Source organism: Lynx rufus, unplaced genomic scaffold (assembly GCF_022079265.1).
Source record: "Lynx rufus isolate CCGP_SWC_20201006 ecotype Redwood Valley unplaced genomic scaffold, mLynRuf1.p SCAF_10, whole genome shotgun sequence".
In the NCBI taxonomy this organism is placed as follows: domain Eukaryota; kingdom Metazoa; phylum Chordata; class Mammalia; order Carnivora; family Felidae; genus Lynx; species Lynx rufus.
Window position 1 is genome coordinate 79,393,124 of NW_025814824.1, and position 8,837 is coordinate 79,401,960.

Sequence of the window (8,837 nt, forward strand, 5' to 3'; positions counted from 1 at the left end):
ACATATCTGTGCCGTCAGTATACATCAAGTACACGTCCCCAGTACATCTACCGATCTGTTGCCCTTCCAGCATCTCCACTGGAATGTCTAAGAGGTATCTAAAATTTCACCTCCTCAAATCAGAATGACTGATTCCTATACCCTCTCTCCACTCCGTCTTCCCTTCCCCGTCTTAATAAAGAGCAGCACTACCCTCCCCCGAGGCATCCAAGCCCAAAACCCAGTGTGGTCTTCAATTGCTCTCCCTTCCTTGCACTCCACATTCAATCCGACGGTAAGTGTTTGGGGCTCTACCCCCGCCGTTGTGACGGGGGATGAATCTGAGCACCTGTCATCATTTCTAACTCTTCTCAAAGCCACAACCAACCCTAACCTGGAAAATTACCTCAGCCTCCCGATCGTCTTGGGACTCTTGCATGGCTTTCCCACAGCACCCCGCATGGAATCCACACGACACGTGGAAGGCACGGGGCCACCTGGCCAGCTCCTCCGTTGCACTTCCCACTTGTCACCTGTATGCCCAGCCACAGCCACACCGGTCCTTCCACCCTGGGTCCTTCCACTTCAGGTATTTCACTTGCTGTGCCTTCTGCTGGCGGCACTCCTGTCCCAGCACCGTGCACAGCTTGCTCGTTCCCATTATCTAGGGATCAAGTCAACTATCATCGCTCTATAGAAACCACCCCGGACCATGGCCACCCTGGACATCCCTGGCCTCATCAGTCAATTCAAGCAAGCACTGTTCAATACATGACACTACTTGGCCAACGCGAGTATTGTTTGCAGTGTTCGGTGGCCCTCTCCTTGCAGGAGCCTCAGCCCTGGTGACGGTAAGATTGTGCCGGCCGGTTCGCTGTTCCAGCTGCAGTGCCTAGAATCAGGGCTGGCTCGTGATGGACATTCCATCCAGGTTTGTAGCCTGACCAACGAGAGGGCTTTGCTCACTTTATGTTGCAGAAATGGAAGGCTCAGGGATGTCAGGCAGCCAGTTCAATGTCACACAGCTAGACAGCGGCAGAGTCAAGGCTGGGAAAAGTTCTGATTCTCAAGCCACTGTTCTTAGCACTGCACTGCCTCCTGCTACGGCATAGTGGCTAAGTGCGTCCTCCTTGCCTTTCTTCAATTCCTTTCAGTATTAAAATTCCATTTTCTTCTAAGTGTATCTTTGCAAAGGCCATTAAAAGGTCACCTAGCATCTAATCTTCTTCCTTAACTTTGGAGCTAAGAGAGTCCTCTGGTGCCTTCTCAGCTGTAAAACAAAGATAATACTCGCCCGTGTGACTTTAAACACACGCCGACAGAGTGCCTGAAACTGAATGAGTGTTAGTTTGCCTTCTCCCCGAGACCGACCATTCAGTTATTCCACAAAGGTCTACAGAGCAACGTTCCAAGCCTTGCTCCAGGGCTCACCGTTGGTGGCCAGCAGCGAGGGGGCGAGGCTGAGGGGGGTCCAGCAGCTAACCCCAGGCCAGACCGCCTCTCCCAAAGAGGGTCACTTGGAGGCAGGGGGCGGAGCACAGAAAGCCTAACTCCAACCGTGCGGTGCTGTCACGCTGTTCCTGGACGGGGTGGGGGGGCCCCTGGTTCCTCCCCAGCTCCAGCCTCCTCAACACCACATCCATCACAGCCCCGGAAGGCTGACCTCCCCCCCCCCCGCCCCCGACGTCTGGTAGGACTGAGGTGTAACGTTTGAAAATTGCCCAGTAAAGTGTGAGAGCAAACCAGGCAGAATGCTAAAAGACCGGAAAGCATAAAATTTAAAAACAGCCTCTGACGGTGCAAAAATCAAGGAAGGACTTTTGCAAAAACAACTCCGTTTCCAGCCAAAGGGAGCTTTAACCCGACTGGTAATTGAGTCCGTCTGCGCTCCTTCCCTGGGCGTATCATAAGGTGAGGCTGGAACGAGGCCTTCGATTTTGAAGGCGTTCCCCACCCCCCCACGCCGGCGGCCTGGGTGAGGGGTGACAGAGGGACAGAAGGAAGTGGAGGGCGGCTGGCTGGAGGAGAGGCGTCCTCCCGGCACAAAGCCCTTTATCTTGCAAAGTCATTCTCAGCCCTTGTAGGGGGAGGGGTTCTCTGCAAGGTAAAGTGAAGGGGACCCTGGAAGCTGGGTCCCCCCAGCGGGGAAACTGAAGTCTGAGGCCACAGGAGCTCAGCATGGGGTTGCTTTGTAGTTCTTGGGAGCTTTTGTTGGAGGAGGAAAGGCACAGCAGCTGACTGCAGGGAAAGGGTGGACCCTGGAGGTGGTTCAGACCCAAGCTGCCTGCTGTGTGACCTTGGGCCCGTCCTCTGGCTCCTCTGAGCCTTCTAGGAAACCGAGATAAGATCTGCTTTGTGGGGCGATGGGGAGTGAAGTGACACGCCCTCAGCCAGAGACACAGCATTTGGGCGCAAAGTAGGAGCTCAACCAATGTCGGGTCCCTTCTCCTGACGGCCTCAGCCTAGGAGAGTCACAGCTGGAGCAGCCCCTTAAATGACCTTCAGGAATGTCCTTCCTGCCCTCCAAGCACCATCCTGACGGACAAGGAGAGAGAGGGAGGCCACCTCGCTCCCCGGAACAGGATTTCAGAATGCTAGGCTCAGAACACAATGGTTCTGATGGCCAACCAGCGCGGGGAATGTTCCCGCTTGGTCTCCCCATGGGCACATTAAAGGCTCTGGAAAGGCCTGCAGTGAGGAGTCTTGTTGAACTTTGTTTAGCCCAAAGTTCTGTGTGGCCAGGGCACTTTTCATTTGTGGAAGAAAAACTGTTCACCCGTCCTCTTCCCCGTAGTCCCTGTGCCCATAACTTAGGCCATGTTGCCGGGTGATATTAAAGGCAAAGTTTCAGTTTTATGTGATGGGAAAAAAAAAAATCTTTTGCATTATCATACATACATTCCCAGTTGGAAAACTTGGCTCTGCCGTGACCGGTCCTGGGACCTCCCGCCTCCTCCTCCATCCCCTGCCCATGCTTCAAGTCCCAGCTCACTGGCCCCAGGCCCAGGAGTCTTCCTTGATGTCCCTCCACCGGCTGGATGTGGCCTCACCCCTCCCCAAAACCACAGGCGCTATCCCTGCCCCTCTCTTAGGCGCTGAGCACATCCAGTCTCGCCTGTAGGTGGCGCTCTGCAAATGAATGGGTCTAGGTTCCATCAGAAATAAATTCTGTGGGTGGCTGCGACGGTTGAGCGTCCGACTTCGGCTGGGGTCATGATCTCGCGGTTCGTGAGTTCGAGTCCCGCGTTGGGGTCTCAGAGTCCCTCAGAGCCTGGAGCCTGCTTCGGATTCTGTGTCTCGCCCTCTGCCCCTCCCCCACTCGCGCTCTCTCTCTCTCTCTCTCCAAAATAAATGTCGGTCAAAGGCAATGTCACCCCCACATCTCCTGGCGCACTGAGAATTGCAAAGCCACCCACGATTCCAGCTGGAAGGAGACTGGGAGTTCATCCGACCCAACCTCCCATTCACCGCATCCCATACCTATCTCCGCAAGCATTTAATGAGTACCTACTGTGTGCGAGGCATTAGACCAGATGTTCAGAACATTAGGATGTGACAAGCATGGCCCTTGCCTTGCCCAGCAGAGAGTCCGGCATGCATGCAGATGGGATGGGGCGTAGCGGCTCAGAGCCTGGAACATTCTCGATTTATGACCAGTATCCGTGGAGCGACAGAATGAAGGAATGAAGGAAATGTGATGGAACCCAAGAATCAGCGATACTTGAGCTGGACCTGGGAGGGTGAGGATGTCTCTCGAGTGATGAGGAGAGGGGGTGGGAAGCAGGAGGGGACGTGCAGTGGCACAGGAGACGCGAAGGAAGGTGGGGTGCACGGAAAGTTCTCTGTGGCTGAAGCGTTGGCTGTGTGGGGAGGAAGAAGAGACACGGCAGGATGTGGACAGGCCAGAGCCCGTTGTAAAGACAAGCACACGCCCTGCTGAGAAATCTGACCCTAGTTCGCTCGCCTGCCTGCAAGGGTGCTGAGAAGTCCCCAGACATGATCCCCACAACGCCGGTCCCGTCCTGGTCCGCGCGGGGCCACGCAGATGCTGTGTTGGGCTGAGGTGCCCCGTTGGTGAGGGCTCAGCGCTACCAAGACTCAGAGTGAATGTGGCAATGCGCAAACCCACAGCCCGCGGGGACCCGGATGCACAGGATATGGGCATGTCTCTACCTACTGTGCAGGTGTAGACTCATAGGCTGAGTGCGGAGGCAGTTTGCCCAGGGTCCTACCTCTGCCCTCTTTTGCATTTCAGGTGGCCACCTGCAAGGCTCGAGATGACCTTGTTTTCCCTTCCCGTGAGGAACCCGGGCTGCAATCCTGCAACCACACGGGGCAGGCCCACCTCCAAGGTTCCGAAAACCCGAGAGGAAACCCTCAAACGTTGCAATAGCACACTTCACCTCTTTGAGTAAGATGCCTCCCTTCTCGGACATCTCCTTGCTTCTATTTCAGGCTCAGTACCTGCCTGCTATCAGAATAACAGGTAAGTCAATTTTCATCATGAGTAACTGAAAGTGTAGCCGTCGAGCCACAGGGGACCGGAGAACTAATCCTGGTTCTTTCTCTATCTCTTTCTAAGACCTTGAGAACCTCCCTCCCTTCCCTGGACTAAAACAAGGGGGTCATCCTGGATCATCTGTAAAGGCTCGGCTGGAAACACCTTGTAAGTTAAGATGCATTCATACTAACGTGTGAATGACTGCTTACCGCTGAAAAACTCAACCTCCATCATGAGAACTGCAACTTAACAAAGAAAAACATTTCCAGTTATATTTGGACTAGAGAAAGGACAGTCCTGCAGCAGTCGTTTAGCAACAAAGGCTGGTCATCAGGCTCCTTTAAGTGGCAAGGGAAAGAAGCTAATATTGATTGGACAATTTATGTATCTTTCCCTAAGAACATCACAACCCTTACAACATCGGAAGAGGGTGACCACCCATTTTCAGACAAGAAAACTGAGGCTCAGAGGTGTTAAGGAACTCGGTCAGGGTTACCCAGTGGTTGAGTGGTGGAGACCTGAATTGGGTCCAGGTGGCTGACCCCTCACTGTCCCCCTGCTTTCCACCCCATGCAAGGGGCTTAATGGACACCCTTCCATCTCCACTCTCCAGCCTAGAAAGGTCTCCTGGACACATTGATTTTTGTGTGTGTGTTCTTAACGCATTTGTAGAATCTGAGACCCCGGCTGCAAAGAGGGGTCAGGAATGAGAAGGCAGACTCCTTTCAGCAGCTCCGGTCATGAGACTATTTCCCGCCGTCTGCACTGCCTTCTTTGGTGCCTCCTTATTTACCACCCACGGTAATGGTTCAGCCACATCTCCAGCTCATCCATTTCCAGAGCCCTGGTCAGAGGTGGGTCACGAAGGTGAGCACGGAAATTGGTGGATTCAGAGAGATTAATTTCCAGCCCTCCTCCTGAGTGCGATGGTCGCTTAACTGACCTTCCTGCCTGTGGTCTCGAAGCCCCTCCCAGTGCAGCCTGTAAAAGGCTACAATACGACATGCCCTCAAGCACAAGCTGCAAATCTTCAGTGGCCCCTTACTGCCATCACAAGAAATTCCCCAGAGCGTCTGTGGTTCAGCCACAAGCTGCATTTCAAGTCTGAGCTCTCGCTGCCTCATTTGCCCCACTCCCTGGGAATGCGAGCCTAGCCTGTTCGCTGTAAGTGTTCTGTGCTCGCCTCCCCGCGGCCCGTGCCCTGTCCCTTGTTCCCAGTTCCCAGCCCAGACCGTCCTGCAGGTCCCCAGCCCGCCACAGAGCCGTCTCCCGTGGACAACGCTGAGAACCACGAGCCTCATGTTTGTGCTGGTGACATTGTCCTTGTCCCACCTGCTCTGGATCTCTCCTCTCTCACCACTACCCCTGACCCTGACCCTCACCCCACTAAAGTCTGTGAGCTCCGAAGAGACGATGACTTTTTAAAATTCATTTCAGGGTCCCTGATCCTAGCAAAGCACCGGGCACGCAGTAGGTCTCAGTAAATGCTTGTGAATGAGGGAAGCCAAGTAAAAAGAACTCATTAGCACGAACGATCTCTTCCTCAGTCGAGCCCCACACAGACCCCGGCAGGAAGGATTACCGCTTGGCGGTGGTCTTAGGGCTACAATTTTGCTGTCATACCCAAACGCAGTGCCTGAAAGCTTTTACTTTTTTTTTTTTATATATTTTATTTTACTTTGTTCTGTTTTATTGTGTTTTATTTTATTTTTAAAGTTTACTTCTCTCATTTGAGAGAGAGTGCGCACACACGACAGCAAGGGAGGGGCAGAGAGAGAGAGAGGAGGGAGAGAATCCCAAGCGGGTCCCACACTGTCAGCACAGAGCCCAGTGTGGGCCTCGATCCCACAAACCGGGAGATCGTGACCTGAGCTGAAATCGAGAGTCAGATGCTCAACGGCCTGAGCCACCCAGATGCTCCTGAAGTTTCTGTTTTATACAAGTGCTTGTGTCCCTTCCGGTGATCGCAGCCTCCATCCCAGACCACTCCTGCTCACCGGCCCTGGGAGGACCCAGAAGCTTCTCAGAGAAGCCACGCAAACCCCGGGGGGCTCACTGATGCCACCTGCAGACTCACCTGACCGCCTCCGGCCAGCCGTGCCTTCTGGGTTCTGCCTGACAGGTGCCAGCTGCCACTGCCGAGGGCACAAGAGGGAGACCAGAGTGAGGCCGTGGGGACCACGCAGCCTGTGCATTCTTAACACCTGCCCGGCTGACGTCACTTCCAGGCTTTGCGCCCGCAGATGTTGAGATTTCTTGGCCCACCCGAATAACAGGATCAGGTTTATTAGTTTGCAGCCTCCAATCCATCTCGACCGCTGTTCTCAGCCCCGGGTTCATCACCCCGGCACCCATCTGGTGACCCCTTTGAAAGGTCCTTTGACACACGTCTCCCCCTCAAATCTGCTTCATTCCTGGCGGTGAGCAAAGAAGCTAACGCTCGTTGAGAAAGGTCAAATGCCCGCACTGTGTTTGTTCACGAGGGTGATATTTCGCCAAAGAGCAGATGTTTCCTAAATGATAAATAGGGACAGCCGCTCCCCGCGGGTCTCGGGAGAGGGAAAGTTCTCCACTCCATATGCAGCACAGGCGCCAGCGAAGGCCGGGAGGGGAGGGAGGGCAGAGTTTAATTCATTAGGATACATGCATCGCGATGCAGTACCCGTCCGAGAAATGGATACTGCACCTAGTACACGGTGTGTCCTCCACGAAAGCTCAGATGATAACCTGAATAGCCCTCATCTGCTGAACACTTGCTGTATGCCTGGCGGTCTGCTAAATTCTTAAACACATCTTCCTGAGTCCCCGTCGCAACGCCATGAGCAAACAGGCTCAGAGAAGTCGAGCTGCTCATCCGAGGTCACCCAGCCGCTATGTGACGCATGTCAGGCACGTCTGGGCGCAGGGTCTGAGTTCTGAACCACCGTGGCACAAGGGCTTGGAGCCTGATAACTCCTGGCCTGGCTATGAGCTTTGCCTTGAGCCAACCAGGTACAGGGTAGGAACTCAGAAATAAATAACCTGCAGGCAGAGGACGTCAGCTGCCCGTGTAGCCTCGGAGAAGGGTTACACACCTTACAGTCGCACAGATTTGAGTTTGGACATCATTCTCTCCACTTTCTAACTGTATGATTGGCCACAGGAATAACTGCGTTTCTGACCCTTATATTCCTCCTCTATAAAATGGGCTGGTTGATAACATATCACAGGATTAGCACAGGCATCAAATAAGGAGAGATAGATGATGGATAGATGATAGATAGAAGATAGATGATAGATAAGCGATAGATAGATACTTAGATAGATGATCCAGATAGATAGATGATAGATAGATAGATAGATAGATGATAGATAGAAGATAGATGATAGATAAGTGATAGATGATAGATAGATAGATGACCTAGATAGATAGACATAGATAGATAGATGACATAGATAGATAGATAGATGATAGATAGATAAGATAGATACATGACATAGATAGGTAGATAGATGACCTAGATAGATGATAGATAGATAGATAGATAGATAGATGATAGATGACATAGATAAATAGATAGATAGATAGATATGTAGATAGATAGATGATAGATAGATAGATAGATAGATGATAGATGACATAGATAGATAGATGACATAGATAGATAAATAGATAGATAGATAGATGATTGATAGATGATAGATAGATAGATAGATAAATAGATAAAGATAGATGATAGATAGATAGATAAGATAGATGATAGATAGATGACATAGATAGATAGATAGATGATAGATAGATGATTGATAGATGATAGATAGATAAAGATAGATAGATAGATAGATAGATAGATGATAGATAGATAAGATAGATAGATGACACAGATAAGTAGATAGATGACCTAGATAGATGATACATAGATAGATAGATAGATAGATAGATAGATGATAGATAGATGATAGATAGATAGATAGATAGATGAGATAGATAGATAAATGACCTAGATAAATAGATAGATATGTAGATAGATAGATGATAGATAGATGATAGATAGATAGATAGATAGATAGATGATAGATGACATAGATAGATAGATAGATAAATGACATAGATAGATAGATAGATGATAGATGATTGATAGATGATAGATGACATAGATAGATAGATAGATAGATAGATGATAGATGATTGATAGATGATAGATAGATAAAGATAGATAGATGATAGATAGATAGATAGATGACATAAATAGATAGATAGATGATTGATTGATATATAAATGGATAGATAGATGATAGATAAGATAGATGATAGATAGATGACATAGATAGATGATAGATAGATGATAGATAGATGATTGATTGATAGATAAGATAG

The 8,837-nt window shown here is 50.5% G+C and overlaps 1 long non-coding RNA gene across 1 annotated transcript; it reads left to right on the forward strand.

Moving 5' to 3' along the window:
- The first annotated feature begins 4,259 nt into the window (after window positions 1-4,259).
- LOC124526625 (uncharacterized) lies at window positions 4,260-6,162 on the forward strand. The gene is made up of 2 exons (XR_006965704.1): window positions 4,260-4,465; window positions 4,562-6,162. It is a non-coding gene; the product is annotated as an uncharacterized LOC124526625 (long non-coding RNA).
- The last annotated feature ends 2,675 nt before the right edge of the window (window positions 6,163-8,837 follow it).